The sequence below is a fragment of the Pezoporus occidentalis genome, unplaced genomic scaffold, assembly GCF_034315485.1.
Source record: "Pezoporus occidentalis ecotype Australia unplaced genomic scaffold, CSIRO_AGI_Poc_V1 ctg115, whole genome shotgun sequence".
NCBI classification, from domain to species: Eukaryota; Metazoa; Chordata; class Aves; order Psittaciformes; family Psittacidae; genus Pezoporus; species Pezoporus occidentalis.
Window position 1 is genome coordinate 2415974 of NW_026912940.1, and position 18241 is coordinate 2434214.

The 18241-nt window shown below is 40.8% G+C and overlaps 1 protein-coding gene and 1 non-coding gene across 10 annotated transcripts in view; both read left to right on the top strand.

Annotated features, from left to right (window-relative positions):
- Nucleotides 1-18241, top strand: part of FOXN3 (forkhead box N3) — a 216955-nt gene that overhangs the window by 104582 nt on the left and 94132 nt on the right. The gene's annotated exons all lie outside the window — the stretch shown is intronic.
- LOC134174271 (U6 spliceosomal RNA) lies at nucleotides 11697-11803 on the top strand. Its single transcript, XR_009968585.1, has one exon. It is a non-coding gene; the product is annotated as a U6 spliceosomal RNA (small nuclear RNA).

Here is an 18241-nt window from a genome sequence, read left to right on the forward strand (position 1 = left end):
TCCATGTGTGGGAGAGAAGACATGTACTGACACATGCCAAAGAACATGGGATTCGATTCAGGAAAGTGTTTTGAAAGATTGCCTGCTCTCACCAATGCCCAGTTGTCTCCTGAGCAGGGGAGGGGAAGGGTGCTTCTGAAATGCCTGCAAGTGAGTCCCAAAACCAACTGGGAAACGTCCTCTCTTTGGAAGCTGTAGAATGTCAGGGCTGCTGCTGCACTGCTTGTACTTCCAAGCAGTTTTGAGTCTTCATTGTAATGACTGTATCATAAAACAAAGAGCTTGCGTGTCTGCAGCAGCAAATGCCTTGCAAAGAGAGGCCCAAAGGAGGCCAGGTTTTGTATGAAGAAATTGTTGTCTAGCTATTATTTTTAGCTGGCTATCATTCAGCAGTTCTGCTGTTACATAAAACTTAATCTTCCCATGGTCTTCTAAAATATTTATTTATTCATCTACTAATGACTGGTGAAACATCAACATGAGGCTAGTCTAGGCCATCAGTGACTGTCAATTTAATTATGCATTGGCAGTTACATGGTGAAATATATATGTATTTTTTTTCAAATATATTTCTAATGTATTCACAAGAAGTACATTTGGAAAAAAATGTAATCCCAAATGTTAGTGATTGCTTTCTTATGTGTACAGACTTCAGCAACGGATAGAAAATGTAAATCTTCTCCTCCATCATCAGATCACCACATTGTCATAGTAACAAATTCCAAGGGGAATTCTTCTGATGGTGGAGATAATATGTCTAGAAATAATCTTTGGGTGACAGAGGTTTTGCTTTCCACCCATCTTACATAACTGAAGTCCACAACTAAGAGAAACTGTGTCAGTTGATACTAATGAAATATGACTGGAACCAGATAGTTGGCCAGTATTACTCCTGCCTCTAGGAATGGGATTAATTGAAGGAATTACAATGTTCATAAGGTGTGATTCTGTAAGGGCAAATTGACCTATTGTTTGTCTTTATGAGATGTTTTAAAAGAATAAGGATACACAAATGAATCACATGTTCTGTTTAGTATCTGCATAAGCAGCTTAGGGGTGAATTGAGCACAGAGTGGAAGAGTGTATTGTAAAAATATCCCAAGGAAGATGATCATTGAACAGACAGATTCTCCTCTGCTGAGCACAGTTAATTACATCAAATAATTTAGCTTTACAACTTCACTAGAGCATCCTGCATAAACATAACAGGGAGGAGTTTTGTGATGTGAACCTATGTGTTTGGATGGCTGAGTCAGTGTTGTATCATTTGAGATTGGACATTTGACTCAAACCAGGAATTCTGAATTACATTGGCCTCCATGTATAGAAGACCTTTTCTTATTTTTTTTTTTTTTTAAAAGCAACCTTGCAGTATTTGTATATAAAAAGGAACTTCTGCTTACAGTTACCTGAATTGCTACTGCAATTCAGGGTGAAGTTAATCTGTAAGATGTAATAATAATAATAATAATAATAATAATAAAATAATGTGAATTATTTAATTTTAATTGGATTGGATGTGTATTCTTAAAAATTAATAGTCATGCCAAACAAGAAGCAACCCTTGGATTTTTATCTGGTTCTTATAACTGAAGCATATATCATGTCACTTAAAATGAATTTCAGGGGTGAACTAGCACTGATACATAGTGTTATAATGAAAAAACTCCTTGGATTGGAAAAATCTGTACTTTAGTGTAATGTGGTTTTTTTTAAATATTTACAGTTCTGTTGGCAATACAGTTTCAAGCAACCTTGAAATCTATTTATAGGCACAAACTTGGTTAAGTAACTATGTAAGTCAGTGCCCTTCCAGTTTTCTGACTCATGACTGAACTGTGTAGGTTGTCATGGTTTTAAGCCCAGCCGGCAACCCAGAACCACGTAGCTGCTCGCCCATTCCCCCTCCTTCCTTCCCACGCTCCTGGAGGGATGGGGAGGAGAATCAAAAGAATGTAACTCCCATGGGTTGAGATAAAAACAGTCCAGTAATTAAGGTATAACACAAATCACTGCTGCTACCACCAACAATAATGATAAGGAAATAACAAGGGAAGAGAATACAACCGCTCACCACCCGCTGACCGATACCCAGCCTGACCCGAGCAGTGATCTAACCCTTATGGGTAACTGCCCCCAGTTTATATAGTGGGCATGACATGCTGTGGTATGGAATACCTCTTTGGCTAGTTTGGGTCAGGTGTCCTGTCTCTACTCCCTCCTGGCTTCCTCTCCTCCCTGGAGGAGCATGAGACTCAGGAAGTCCTTGGTCAGAGTAAACATACTGAGCAACAACTAAAACCATTGGTGTTATCAATGCTGTTCCCAGGCTGAAAGTCAAAACCACAGCACTACACCAGCTACTAAGAAGGAGAAAAATGACTGCTACTGCTTAATGCAGGACAGTAGGTATAGGGATTTTCTCTTCTAGTAGTACTTTGAGGAGATCTTGAAATGGATTTTTCTTTTCTATGTATTACATGGGGCTAGTTCTTAATTGTATTTCTCCTTCTATTGCTGAGAACTATCTAAAATAACAGAAATTATTAGTTTCCCAGAAGGACAAAAATATTTGAAGATTTGGGTAACCACCTAGGAGTATTGGCTAGATCCCTTTACAGATTTACGGAGCACTGTTGCACTGCTTTTCATTTTTCTGGTGTGTTTTGCTGACTGTAGTTTGCTAAACCAGTGGCAGATGTTGATACATCTGTCTTAAGTTGTCATGTGTCTAATGAAATGGCAAACATGCCTGAGATAGAAACTGAAGGATGGTTTCTTTCTTGCATTGCCCCAGTGTGCCCATTCATAAAGGCTTTGTTGGATTCCTTGTTGGTTTGTTACTTCCCATTGGAACAGCTTCTTGGGTGAGCTTGGTTGATGTATTCTACTTTGGGAAGGATTGAGACCCGAGTTAGTCCTGCATTACATCTGTGTTTGGCTTTGGACATCGAGTCCACCTATGCATATCCAGGCACTTTTGTGAAAAAAATGCCTCCTGGTGTGCATCACTGCATTTCTGATGAGCCAGGCTGGAGCTGACAGGAAGAGTAGCAGACACTCCACTGCAGCACAGTTTTGGTTGGTGGAGAGCAGTCAATCCACAGTCAGCATACATGGCATCTGGTTTTTGCCAGAGCCAGGCTCCTGGCTGGTGCTGCAGCCCTGGCGGCTGGGAGGGACCAGGCCCCACAAGAATTTGGCAGAAAAAACACCTCTGCTTCCTGTGTAGAGTCACTTCCAGAACTGTGTTTCATTTAAATGTGCATGACTTGTGATCTGGTTTTCTTCTCCTTGTCCCTTGTTGAAGTGCATGGCACAGGGGTAGGCCAGTGGGTCGCAGAGGGCCTGCAGGTACGGAAGTGACCAAACTTCTCACGGAACTTTACTAGCCTGGGATTTGAAAAGTTTTGAGTGGCTATGTTTTATCAGATTTATTGTCTTTTATCACTGTTTGCTGCTGCTGGCTTCCCTAAAAATGCGTGAGCTCCTTAAATGTTCAGCATTTTTCCAGCATCTTGTCTTTTGATACCTGTTTCTGATAAAAATATTTTTCCTTATTCGTTTCCTTATTTGTATGAGTAAGAGATTAAGAAAACGGGACTCTGTGATTACGAACCTCTGTCTAACTTTTGAAAGCTATTAATAGAAACACAATAAAAAGACCTGTGATTGGTGCAAGCCCTGTGGTGAACAGCAGAAGAGGTGGTCTGGACATGCTTACATTTGGATTTGAACTAAGAAAAACTGAATTTGCCTATTTTGAGACTGAAAACACAGTCTTGCCACTCTTAGTCCTAGCTTTCTGCTTCCATCTCGCTAGTATAAGCCCTCCTGCCATGCAGTGAGGCAGGTAAGCGGTAGCTGTGCAGTGGGAGCTCCCCAGGCAGCAGCTCTGAGGGACCGTTGCTGTGCCCATGCCTCCCATCCCTCCGTGCCTTCCACACTGCTGCAGCAAAATTTCCTCAAGCAGTCCCTGTTGGTACACAGCCTGCATACAGCCCACTTAGGATGGGGAACTTTGAAGGTGTTAGATGGATATGAAATGGACAAGTTGGCTGTTGTAGCTCTGCTGCTTAGGAAGCTGCTGTTGCTGGAACAACTTCCTCAAATATTTGGAGGTTTTGGCTTTACTGTCACAAGCTTCACCTTTTCAGAGTTGCTTATTGAAGCTAAACCTGCATCAGAGTCAGTATGTTGGAGGTTATCATTTTGGACAATGCATAAGCACTCTTTTTATCCTTACACATTATAACTTGAGATCAGAAATGATCTTCCGTGGCCTTTTGGTGAAGCTGGTGAAACAACCTTTTCTCATTCACTGAAAACTTTGATGCACTAAAAGACATTGCAGGATGTTCCCCTGCAAGAAGAGACTTAGGAAAGAAATGAATTGTTTGTCATTTGCAGTCTAGAAACATGGATTTAATTCTGTACTATTGTTTTTGCTTTAAGTAGAAAATTAAGCTGGCCATAGAGCAGTCTAATATTAATTTCTGTGCATGCAATTTGCTGTTTACAACCCCTTTATGAAGATCAGTCTAGATATTTTACTTCCTGGATGGTGTCAGAGTGAATTTTCTTCTCTTGGTGTGGTGTTAAGGTGGGGTCTTTGGGGAATATTGTTTCTACTGTTCTACTGTTCTACTGAACTGTAGTTCTACTGAACTACAAAACTACTGTTTTTGTAGTTCAGAGGTCATGGAGAACACAAGTTCTTGTAAATTGTGCACTTTGGTACTATAACATGTCTTGATTTGAAGAGCGTAGACTCATAGAATAGAATCATAGAATAGAATCATATAATAGTTAGGGTTGGAAAGGACCTTAAGATCATTTATACTTTGGGATTTTGTTGGTTTATTTCTGTTTTCTGGCAAGTTAGAGAACATTGGTTCCACTTGATGCCAGGTGTGTGGATGTTTGTAATGCTAGCAATGCATAAATATTTGAAGCTTTGCCAATCCACAACTTGTTTTCTAACATGCTTCTATCAGATAGATAGGAATATTCCTATCTATAGAGCATATTCCTGTCTAGCCAGCAGAGTTCGGTGTTACCACAAGTATCCCACTATGCATAGTTTCAGAAAACAAAACAGATCAGCTCTTCCCTTTTAAATTGAATTTTCTTGTATATTATAGTATAAGGGAGGCAGGGGGAGGGACATAAATGGGGAAAGATGGCAGCAGATCCTGGACAGAAAAGGAAGGGCAGAAAGTGCGAGTGTGTGCTCTTTCACACAATAGATTTCATGTATCCTTTCTGCAGCACCCTTGTGTTCAGCAGGAATGGCTGGTGGAAGTACAAATAACCCTCTAATCACACCTTCGTTCCTCTCAAAATTGCATAAATGCTTTGCAGCATTCTCAGCTGAGATGTTTTCTGTTCTTTCTCATGCGTATCTCCAAAACAGTACAGACTTCTTGTTTCCCATTTGCCAAATACAGAAAGATTTGGTTGAGTCTTGTTTTGATTGCATGTTTGCAGACTTTTGGGAAAGAACTGTATAGCAGCATCCTTAGTCTGTTGCTTCTCTGGATGCCAGGCAAACACCAGCTCCTTGCTTTATGTTATTGTTATTCAAACTCCCATTTGTTGATCAGACTTTCCGGTTATTTGGCTTTTTAGGCTTCTTCTTCCCCTTGTGTCCTCTGTAGATAAAAATAGCCTTATTCCAGAGATAGCTTGGATGGCTTGGAATGGTACCATAGATGTTTCCACTTCAGTTCATGGGAAAAATGAAAGTCTAGGGATAGGGTTTTATATTGTTAGTTTGTTTGTAAATTCTTCTCTAGCCCTGGGTATTTCCCTATGAAAATAACTAGGATAGCCTGTATGGCAGAGCTGTGAATTGCTGACTGCAGAAACTTGGAAGCATGTGGGTGCTGTGCTTCTGAGATTGTCTTTTGCAACTCCCCATCCCTCTTATTTGCTGTCCCAGGGTCTGTTCTTGTACAATTGGGGTATGTGTCGCGCAGTGCATGAGCTGCATGGTACAGCAAAAAGCAGGGAGCAGGGGCACAGCCCTGCTGTGGTTACTTGGCAGTGTTCAGTCCATCTCTCTCCCTTTGTCCCATTAATAGCTATAGCATCGCTAATACAACTGCAGCAGTTGTGTGGATGGGGAAGTCTGTGTAATGCAGTTCAGTAACAGTTCACTGAAGTCTTAGTAGATGAAAGTTTAGGACTTGGAAACAAGTGTTCGTGTGGTGAGCAGTGGCTGACATGAGCATCACGTTTGTTAATCATACCGTATTACACCAGCAGTGATCATCTGACTTCTGCATTTGAAAACGGTCTCATGAAGCTTGGGAAGCCACAAATAGTATCACAATGTGTCATACCTTACTGCTGGTGGATTCCGAAAAGGTTTTTTATTTCCAGAACTGAAGTTAAAATTTTAAATTTGTTTTTAATTGTTTTTTTCCTTTTAGATTTTCTTCAGTTATCTATTAGTTTTTGGACTTCTTTCGTTTGGTGCCTGTAGTAAAAACGATTTATAGGGAAAGGTGCCTTATTTGCAGTTCTGTTGTAAGACTGATGTTCTTAGAACAGTTTCTAATGTATATTAGTATTATATATGTATATTAGTATTATATATATTATAGTGTTATAATATGTATAGTATTATAACGTATATTGGTATTATAGTAGTAAACTTTCTGTGAGTGAAAAACATTAATAGTATTTTCAGAATAAACAGTAGGTAAGGGGTGGCTTTTTAATACTTACTGTCATGATTTTAAAGTATTTTGCAGTTTAACTCTTCATTATTTATATTATTATTTGTTTAGACTGAAAGTAAGGAGCATTGACTATTTCCAAGAATTGAGCTCTGTCTTGAACAAAAACCTGTGTGTACCTTTCATCCTTTGAACGTGTCGTTCAAATCTATATTGGGCAATGGAGAACGTGTGTAAAGTGTGAAGGAGCTGTTTCACTTCATGTGAAACTCCCAATATTTGTGTAACCAATGTGTTCCATGTGTAATACCCTTCTAAGAATGTCAGTTCTCCACACAGATTCAGTGGCCTCGGCCAAGGAAGGAGGTCAAGCAGACTTACTTGGCAGCCCCTCATCATCTTGGGACTGTCTGCTTGAGTCCAAGAGATGGAGGACCTGGCTTGCAAGTCACCTGGCTTCTCTCATAACAGAAGGTGACAAAAGTACCATAAAAATGCTGGTTGTCCATAGAGAAACATCCTGAGAGATGAGTATGGCTAGTGAGAATTAATTCCTCTTTTCTCTGCACAACATCAGTGAGAAGCAGAACATAAGAGGGTTCTGTTTCGTTGCTGCTGTCACAGTGTGACTGTGGAAAAAGGGCTGTCCAGGTGGTTGGGGTGGTGCATCTGACCCTTGCTGACCCATCAGAGGTGGAAAACTGAACTAGATGGTAGAGCTCAGCTCAGGGCTGGAGTTGCCACATGCAAGTCAATCACTGGCTTTTATAACTCCATCAGCATGGTACCTGAATTTCTGTTCTATCCCGTTTTTAATGTGTGTGCATCTGTCCTGTAATTATATGATCTTTACTGTGTAAAAATGATATCCCTCCTATTTTCATGGAACTGGGTTTTGTATGAATAAAACTATTTTGCTAGAGTTGTTTCACAGGAATTTAAGTGGCTTAGAGGAATAGAAACTGAAAGGGCTTAAATAGTATTAAAATGTCTCATTCTGAAGTTTTGGAACAAAAAGTATAGTCTTTTTTCATACTGAAATTTTTTTACACTTGGGTTTTGAATTCTGACTTGGAAAAATCAAGCTGCTTGCTTCATCAGAGTAATTTATACAAAACTTGTTCTTTGGATGACATGGGGGTACTTAGTAGAGACATTTACATCTCAGCAAAGCCTGTACAGCTGAGGAAACTCTCTTCCTCACATGTTCACCTTTTTGTTCCAGACTAAAAAGACAGGAGGTGAGAGCTATGGCTTTTGCCTGTCCAATGTGTTTTATGCTGCAGGAGCCTGATAAAATGTTCCTTCCCCTTTCACTTTGCAAAATAGAAGTGCTGAGCACTTCTTGTTCTTTTTCAGTAAATCCACAATGAAACGCTGAAGGTTGCGTTTGATTGTACTGTATTTTTTCACAAATGTTTTGACTTCATTTTGGGAACCTCACTGTTGTTTAAAGAAAATCTGTCAAGCAGTTTGGGTACATCTAATCATAAATGAGAATTAAGGGGCTGTGTTTTAGATAGATTTCAAGAAACTCTTGTTGGGTTTCTTTCCATTCCAGGTGGCCCTGAAGGCAGTGTGTATGCGTGGGGTGCGCGTTGGTGGCATTTGTTCTGTTTTTAATTATGAAACTTGTGAAATGGAGCATTTGACTTTCTTTCTCTACTGGTTAAAAAAAAAGGGGGGGGGGGGGGGAGGGTCTCACAGTGTGTAAATCAGTCAATGGATCTTGCTACCACAGCAAAATCCTGAGGCTAAGGATTATGTAGTAGTTCCTCAAAAGGTGGAGTTTTGTTTAACTGCCATGTCCAGGGCTAATACAGATGGATCTGGAAGAGGGTACTAGACCTCATGGGATTTTTAGGTTTAAATTGTCTCTCTGATATTTCAAGCCTGCATGGGCACAGATTTTCGGTGCGATGCCACTCTTCTGATTTCTGTGAAACTTGCATCTGGCATTGGGTTGTGGGCACTCTGGACAAAACAGGTTGTTGGTTTCATCCAGTTTGGTGGTTTTCATGTTACACTTTAAATAAGGTTCCCCATTTTGCATTTGAGGCTTTTTTCCCTATGACTGACTGCATGTGATTTCAGTGATGAATACACAAACCTCTAGGGTTTTCGGTGCACAGGTATATATGTATGTACAGTTTACTTATTATGTCAAAAGGCAGCCTTGCTGCCAGGTGAGCTGTTCTGTTTTGCACTTAGAAGCAAAATGTACTGTTTCAATGCAAGTGACCTATTTTCATTACAAAAGAGTAAATGCTCACAGCAACAGTGATGGGGGAATAGCTTGAGACAACTAGTCTGAAGTGGGTTTGTGTAAGCAGTTTGGTTAACAAACATTTTAGAAAAGTTTATTTTGTTGATGCATAACTTGCAGATACTAGAAGAGAAGCATTGGTAAGGTGCAGCCTGACTCTGCAGCTTGGAGTGAAATTGGTTTGGTTGTCACATATGTCTTTGTACCAGTTTACAGAGGAGCATGGTTTCCACCTCCATGTTTTTAAGATGTTTTTTTTTCCTTTGTGAAAGGGGGATGGCTGGAGGGACTGGCCAGCTCGGATATGAGAGTGGATCAGAATTTGTAAAAGATCTTTGCTTTCTTTTCATCCTGACTCATTTCTGCTTTTGTTGGCAATCTCCTCCTGTTAATTTCCCTAACTTGCTCTGTGGGCTCATGTATATGCTTCAGTTACTTGTGGTAATTTTTCATTGCTCTGCTTTTAAAGCATCGAAGATTGCACAGCCAATGGCTCTTGCTAATACAAATGTAAATGTATTTCTTTCTTGGCTTGCTGCACCATGCGTGCACTTGTTAAATTTTCTTTTCATTAGCTTGTATGACATGTTTTTGGTATTAGAATCAGTATTACATGGATTTTATTTGTGAAAATGGAATAACTGTAGTTTATTATTCTGCCCTTTTCAAGGGTAGTAGTCAGTGTCCAGCTTTATAAGATGATGTTTTTTTTTTCCATTTGTTGCTCATGGCCTCTTATACCCGACTGCTGTTGCCAGTTGTTCTCTGTGTTGCATTTTTTTAACCTCATTGGTGCTTCTCTGTGTTGTCTGCATGGATAATATAAATATTGCAGAGCTCTATGCCTCTCACTGCTTTTTTCAGTAGCTATTTTTATAAGGATTCCATTATATATCCTTCCAAAAGAAATTCTGTTCAAATGGTGGTTATAGGCTTGATGGAAAACTTCCTAAGGTTTGAAAAGACAAGATGTTCAGAACAGACTTTCTTCTTAACACTTTCGCTGCAGTGTTTTGAAGTCTTTATAGTTCTGTGGTTTAGTCTTGGTGAGTGTGATGGTGGTGGTATTTTTAAAGAAAGAATATGTGACATTTGGAAAAATTAATTGCATAGTAATGCAGGTACAAAAGACTGAGTTATGAAAAATGTGGTGATGCTTTAATATGTCCATACAGCATTAGGAATTCATACCTGGTGGCAGTACAGTAAAAGTATATGAAAAAGGGATGTAAACTTAGCAAATTCAGCATCATTTGAATTTCATTCATTTTAATGTTTAATCCAGATTAGCAGATGGAGGAACAAACAAACAACAGCAAAAAAGGAATTGGGTTACTTTTAATTATGTAACTTTCCTGAAAAGCTTATTCTTTTTCCCCATGCAGCTGTCTGATCAGTGGCAAAATTCATAACAGCTCCCTAAGTATTTAAGATCTCTGTTAATTGGAGTTCCACCTCTTGATGAAAAATGGTTCTTTTGTTAGCTGTTTTGCATATGAAAGATGAAGACAACCATTTTTCTCATGAGATTAAAAAATAAATTAATTAGAATGAAATAATTTTCTAAACTTAAGGGAATTAATAACAAACAAAGCTTCTGGAGTAGCTAGCATTTATTTTGCAACTCGCAAGTATAACGTAACATAAAAGGAAGACTTTGTTCAAGCACATTTATTCCATGATAGTTTAAAAGCCATAATCAGCTATATTGCTAAAGCAGTGTAGATATTTTGGTTATTAAGTATATTTTGCTGCTTCTGATTTCAGATGTAGAAATAGACTTACTGAGATTTGGGGGAAGAAGAGAATGGAAATTTGTGCTGGAAGTGCTAAAGCTGCTTGGGGATATTGCCATCAAACCCCTGCTTTGGAAACAGAGGGAATGGTGAATAGATGGGCTCTGTATCTTGTAATGATATGGAGCAAGAGCTTGAGGAATTTGGTTTGTGTTGAACGGCGTTGCCAAAACAAATAAATTCATTCTTGTCTATTTCTGTGCCATTTGCCATCCTTGCTTTGCTATGGGTGTGTGTGAGATGCGCCCAGTATCAGTGGCTTGCACTCCAAGGGTAGAACTCTCAGGCACTACGGTTAGAAACCCCACTAAGAGTTGCCGTCCAATCAGTTAAAACCCCCCAGACTAACTGAGGAAAATTTTCAAAAGCTGTTTGGATTTGCCACTGAGTTTGCCCTTTGGCTAGTATTGAAAAGTGTTGAGCTTTAACCATGCACATGTGACAGTGGTGTGCAGCAGTTCCCAGGCTAGTTCTCAAACAGCTGCCTGAGGACTCTGGGAGCACTATCTTCCGATTGCTCAGCAGAGGGTGGGTTTTGGGGTATGATTTGGTTTTATTTTGGTGGCTTTTTTTTTTTTTTAATGTTTTCTTTTGTTTTCCTTTGCAAAGTAGTTTTAAGATGCTCTTGTTGCCCTTGTACCAGTGAACTGTCAGGTAGCTGGTGAAGACACTTGTATGGTTGCATTGTAAATGAGATCCTGGTGATACTTTCTTTTTGAAGGATTGGGGCTTGTCAAGGAGAGATGAGGGCTATCAGAGAAAATGTCATTGAACCATAATCTCACTGAGGCTAGTTAGATGACACAGTGCTGTGCTAGTAAAGTTATGCTATGTCTGGCTCTAAAAGCAGAGTTTCTGCACAGAAGAGCATGGGAGGCATCATTGTGCCAAGTGTTGACTCAGGTGTATTGTGGCAGGTGAGTGCTACTAATCTGCCTTAAAAGTTTCTTGCTAGCTTTGGCAGCACGTATACTAAAATTGGAATGATACAGAGAAGGTTAGTATGGCCTCTGTGAGAGGGTGATACGCAAATTCGTGAAGCCTTCCATCCAGAAAGTACGGTAGTGGCTTAACCCCAGGTGGTAACTAAGTACCACGCAGCTGCTCATGCACTCCCGTGCCCCCACAGTAGGACAGCGAGCAGAATCAGGGGAAAAAAAGGTAAAACCCGTGGGCTGAGGTAACAGTTTAATAATTGAAGTAAAACTTAATAATAATAGTAGTAATAATAATTATAATGAAAAGGGGAGAGAGAGAAGAATAAGCCCCAAGAAGAAAAGCCAAGTGATGTACAGTACAGTTGCTCACCACCCACTGACTAATGCCCAGCCCATCCTGAGGGCAGTGATCTGCCCTTCCAGGTGACTAGCCCCAGTTTATATACTGGGCATGATGTGCTGTGGTATGGAATACCCCTTTGGCTAGTTTAGGTCAGGTGTCCTGTCTCTGCTCCTTCCCAGCTTTCTGTGCCCCACCTCACTGACAGAGCATGAGAGACTGAAAAGTCCTTGATCAGGGTAAGCGCTACTAAGCAACAACTGAAACGGTGGTGTGTTACTAGCATTGTACTCAGACTAAAGCCAAAACAGCGCTGCACCAGCTACTAGGAAGAAAAATAGATTATCTCAGCTGAAAGGAGGGCACTTGCAAACTTGTGTTCTGAAGTCACTTACATGCTATTGTAAAGTTTTGCAGTGCTGGGTAAAGCAACAGCTGGGGAAAGAGGTGCTGCACCTCAGCTTTGTGATTCTTTGCACTTCACAAGCTTGGTGAGAGAGGGTGATTCACATGGCACAGTTCAGCCATCTGTTGCTCCTCTCAGCTTGTGCTCTAAAGCAACAGTAGTAAGGCAGCCTGGGCTGGCATAGGGGTTTGGGCTGCACCAAGACAGGCAAAACTCTACACAGGGGCTGTGACCTGGGGATAGGGGAGAGGGGATTGGCAACAGGCACATCTTCACTTGCTGTCTTCTGATTTCTAATTTTCAAACTGTTAAGATAGAAAAGGCAGTTGCTTGTATGCTATAAACAGGTTAACAGTATCCCTCTGTGAATGCAGGTGCTTGATTTTCACAGGGATGTCTCTCTGGTTCTCTTGTATTGCTGTTGTGAACAGACTTTGACACTTGGATGGAAAACTTGTCATTTTAATAGTGTATGAGAAAGAAACAAGTACACAGACTGGCTTATCATTCCTTGGTCACTGACCAGGCGCAAATAATGAACTTATTAGACTGAATTAATCTCCTAAAGGAAATGATCTGAAATCCATCTGGTAGAGTGCTGAAAAGCAGACTCAATAAAATCCTAGAAAATTGACTGTAGGAAGGAGTTTTCTGTTGGCAGAAAGCTGAATTGGATGACCTGAGGAGAGTCCTCTGTCTGAAATTTCTGACGCAAAACCAAACAGAAATAAGTGATGAATCCTGAGCATAAAGTTTGCAATGCACTTGTACTAGCTGTATCTGCTGTATCTTCTGTAACAGAATTCCCTCAGCAGGGTGTCACATGGGGGATGGCTTTAGTGTGGTGGGGGAGCCTGGCACTCAGAGGACGGTAAGATGCACAGAGCTAAGCATTCTTATTACACACCTTAATTCAACAGCCACTGAGAAGCTGCCTGATCTAAAGTGATGGGGCAAACAAAGAAATACCACTGGTAATTTCAGCTCTGTGTTCAAACCTGCCTTTTGGTTTCTGTAACTGGAGATAAATGACGGTTCTTACCGTCTGGCCGTTGTGTACCCATACCACTTCTAGAGGGTACTTGCAGTAACAGAGCATGCTTTTTTTTCTCCAGTGGTAGATGCTGGCTGAGTGTGCCAGAGAGTGTCCCTTTTTAAACAGAAGCCTTTGGTGTTGCCTCTTTGCATTAGCAGTGGATTCCCTAAATCTAGTGAGACCCTGTGTGTGCTGGCTTCTGCAGGAATCTCAGCACCTGACAGCCTGTCTCTTAATGATGCTCCACAAGAAGTTGATCTTTCAAGAGAGTGAGGCTAGTTGTATCTTTTTCCTTTTTTGTAATGCTAATATGTTCTTCATAGCACGCCTGCTTGCAGATGCATAAGGATATGCAGTAGTGAATGAGGGTGTGGCTGTAGTCACAATTGTGTTTAAACTCTAGAGCACTCCTTGGGGATATGATGGAAGCAATGCCTATTTCATCAGATGGAGTTTCTTGTGTTGTCCTTTAGTGTCAAGACAGCAGAAGACACTGTACAATATCTAAGTGTCAGAATTTTATGTAGACTCTTGGTGATGCAGTCCTACCAGTCTGAAAAACTTTTGAAGCTTTTGGTGTATGCTGTGTGACTCAGAACTCAAGGTTAGCATTGAGTTTGCTGGAAAAGAGCATCCTTCGGAAATAGGTTTTTTGTCGTTTTGTTTAAATGCACTTGCTAGACTGAAGTTTCCAATTACAGAAAAGCTAATTTTGCTTCCAAGTCTGGCTCCGAAATGGTCAACACTGATAGTCCCTCAGTAAGAGAAGCCATTGTTCCTTTTTGGCACTACCTGCAAATACAGTCATTAACTGTAAAGTAGCATGCTTTCTTAAATCTCCTCTTTGGTCATTATTCTTCAGGGGATTGTATTGTGGAACATTCCTGAAACAGAGGCTGTCATTTCACCACCCTGACTGGGTCCTGTCCTTGGTGGTAGCATTGCTGCAGTGCTGGAGGTGGGGTGTGCAGGGTTATCCTTTGCTTCCCTCCTTCTGCCTGCTGCCATTGAAGCTTGAGACACACTTGGCACTGCTGGTGCTGCCCCATGTGCCCAGCTGGCAGGGTTTGGCTGGGGCACAGTGTGCAGCTTGCACCCCAGCTCTCCAGCCAGCAAACTTGTGGAACTCCTTGAGCAACAGTGAAGCAGATCTTTAGCTCTGCGAAATCCTGCTGCTCATGCTGTGCAATTTAAAGGCAAAATGCTTCCTGCTAATTATTAACAGTTACTCTGTAGGAACAGACTCATTACGGGGCATTGAACCCTGGCCCGCCGTCCCTTTCAGCACCTGAACAATGCAAGAGGGAGGGGGGGGGGGAAGAAAATGGAGTGCTGGCACCAATTAGTCCTGAGATTAGTCCTGAAAGAGGATTGCAAAATCAAGGCCAAAAAGAGTAGGGAGTGGGTAAAAGGATTTGAAATGAGATTATAGGGCCTAAAAGCGCCTTTCTTTTGTTAGGGAAATAATTCAGCAGTTTTACTCAAGCCAGTGAGACAATCTAGTTCAGTGGCTGAAGTAGGAGATGTATGTCCTGTTCCTTTTTAAGGTTTTTAACTAAGTTGATCCCTGGTTGCATTTATTAGTTGCTTCCTGCAAAATCAAAGTGTTTTCAACAAACAAACAAAAACACAGAGGAAAGCTACTGCCTTACCAAAAGGCCTGTTGTTTTTCAGGAAACTTATTGGTATTCTTTAAAAGGAGAGCCAAGGAAAGGAGGCAGATTGAGCTCTCTTTCTTACTCTGGGGAAACTTTTTTCCTGGTGGTTACTATGACATTGGCACCGGAGTCACCCTTTCACCACCCATCCTACAGATGAGTTTCAGTGCTGGTTTTTGTTTGTTTGTCTGCTCAGAGATGCAAATCAGGCAGTTCCCACTTCAATTAAAAGCACTGTCTCCTGTCAGTGCTATAGTGGTGTATATTGTTCTCTTCCTCCTTGACGGAAGTGAACACTAAGCCTTGCTGCCCTGCTGAAGAGAGACTATGATATACACCCATGTAAATAGTATTCGTGTCTGGGGCTGAAGAGTGGAGTTTGCTTGGAGACAGCAGAAAGAGTGGTCTTCCCCCTCCCTCTGCCTCCAGAAGGAGAATTATGAAAGGGAGAATTACTGAAGAGAATTACAAACATTGTGGCTTAAATAGGAAATGTTTCGGTTTAGTACATTCATGCAAGACTGCAGGAAATTATGACTTTCTTTCTGCCCTTCTGAAGATAGAATGGTTTCTCTTGAGGTGACTTAGAAAGTGTGAGGAATCATGAATGTGTCTATTACCAGTTGGTTTTTCAATAGAACTTGTCAGTGTGAAACACGTATGTAGGCATGCTTGAAAGCCTTGCTTTCAGTTCGCTATGCCCACAGGTTTAGGGGAATTACTCAGCATGAAGAAGGGGTGAGTTCTGCCATGCTCTTGGATTTCCCTTACTGCTGCATTTCACACGAGCCCTTGTTAAACCTGCTTTTATAGGCAGATGCTTAAAGCTGTCTTCAAGTGTGGCACTGAGAGGTTAGCAGGCATCATCTTGCCACTCAGACTGGTGTAGCCTAAGTAATGGGCAAGATTGCATTACATGGGAAATATGCTGTTTGAGAAAAGCCTCTTTTGATAGAGGGGCCCATTTTTTCTCTAGACAAAAACATTAAAGTGGGATATTCTGCATACTGTTCTTGGAGTTGCGTTGTTCTCTTTGGACTTGTTTATAAATAAGTGCTTTAATTCCTGTCCAAAGCACCTGTTAAATGCTAAATTTTCCCCCGTTTTGGTTTTTATTCCATTACACTACTCTAATACAATCTAGTGAATCTGACTTGCTTCTTTCTAGCCTTCAAAAATTTGTTCTACAGTTCCTCCAAGAAAAGAAGGAGACACCAAGAGATGAGCTGTCAGCAGTTTCCATGCAAATTGGTGAAGAAACACAAGCTCTCATCATGTCTATGGGACTTGTGTAAATGGCTTTACTAAGGCTTTAGTTGTGAAGTTGTCCCATGCTGAGATGGAAAGGCTTCACAAGACGGTCATAAACTTTCTGAAATAGAATAAAAACAATAACAAAACCCAGAAGGGATTCAGCAGAGGAGTTTATGTGGAGGAGGGGTTGGCAATGACAGAGGAATAGCAAGTCCTTTTAAGAGTAGGACAGAAGAACAGTTTGAAAAGGGTGAAGAGTGCAATGAGATGTCCACAGTTTCTGGTTATGGCATCCAAGTCCTGCTTTACTTCAAGTCATGTTTCTCTATGACCTAGAATTCAGGTGCAGGGTTTTCTAAAAAGGAGTTGTTGGTTGAGCATGTTCCAGTTGAACTGAGAACCCCAGGTGGTATTTGCTGCACCTAGCAGAGGCAGCTATCTGGATGGTTCAGAGCTGCAAATAGCTGGACTTGCTGCTTTCCAATTTACACGTTTACTTTCAGTCCTTTGTATGGTGGCTGGAAAATCCACGGATGTGCTGTGTGTGTCATTGAAAAGAGCGACTTGACTATCAATGAAACCACCAACACGAGAATTAACTGGAGTGGTCTGGCAAAGTTGTTTGTTCCATTTCTTCATCCCCCATGATTTGTCAGAAGTTACATTAACATGTAAAGAAAATATTTCTGCTTAACTGTTTGTAGTAAATCGATGCACTATAAATAAATTTCCTCTTTAATGTTTAAAAGGTTATGTCCTGTTTGTTTTATGACTGATTAGTGTCATTGCACTAGAATGAGCATGTTTTGAGGTCATCTTGTATTTGAAAATACAGTTTGTTACTTTCTGTGATTTGCTACCTTAGAGGGCTCATACGCTATCTGGGATTGTCAGGGTGTTGGTGTCTCTAAACACCAGCGAACCATAATTAATTGTTTCCTGTAATCTAACTCATTGATTTTCTGTATTTGAGGTGATCCGAGGAACAGCTTTACTCCTGGGATTAATTATAGAGAGAGAGTGAGAGTGTGTATACACTCATGAACATATTTTTTGCTAGTTAATACTAATGAGGAGTTTTTGCAGCCGCATGGCAGGTACTGGTTCAACTGGAAGGTGGATTACGCAGGATCTGACAGATAAACATGCACATCCTAAGCAGCTCCTTTTGGTGCCCACAAAGATTGTGCTCTTAGTGAATAATCTCCATTTTTGGGGTTGCCCACCAGCAGATGGACCTCCCAGAACATCTTAGTTTGTCAAGGAGAGAGCTTACAGTCCCACTGGTTGTTAAACTAGAGTTGCTCAATGAGGGGCACAGAGGACTGCTGAATTGTCCTATTTGGTTTTATTCTTTAACTTTCTTGAGTTTTACCAAGAGAGAGTGAATGGCCTAGACACTCTCTCTAGGCTTCTGTGTTTTGGCACAAGATTGTTACCAAACTGCTGTTCAGATGTACCATGCGGAAACAGTAAATGTAGATACTTGCAACTTTTTGTGGCTATTCACATCATAACAATTTTTTCCAACCTTCCCCATGCAAAGTTACAGCAGATAAAGCAGAGATACAGAAGCCAGTATCTCACTGCAAAAGCAATTGCCTGCCCACCTTTGCCTTTTTTCGTGCAGCCTTTATTTCTACACCTCTGCTTTCTGTTGTGAATCCCAAAGTGAAAAGCAGTGTTTAAGCCCTGTCTTACTGAGTTGCATCCAATTTCTGCACAAACAGCTGAGGAGAAGCAGCAAATAGAAGGAAACTTAGACCAGGGAAGCTGATAATCTGATGAAGTAACAGTGCTGTAAGACAGTTTCTGGAAGAGTAGTCTCCTTGGTAGAGATAAAAACTTAATCAGTCATGTA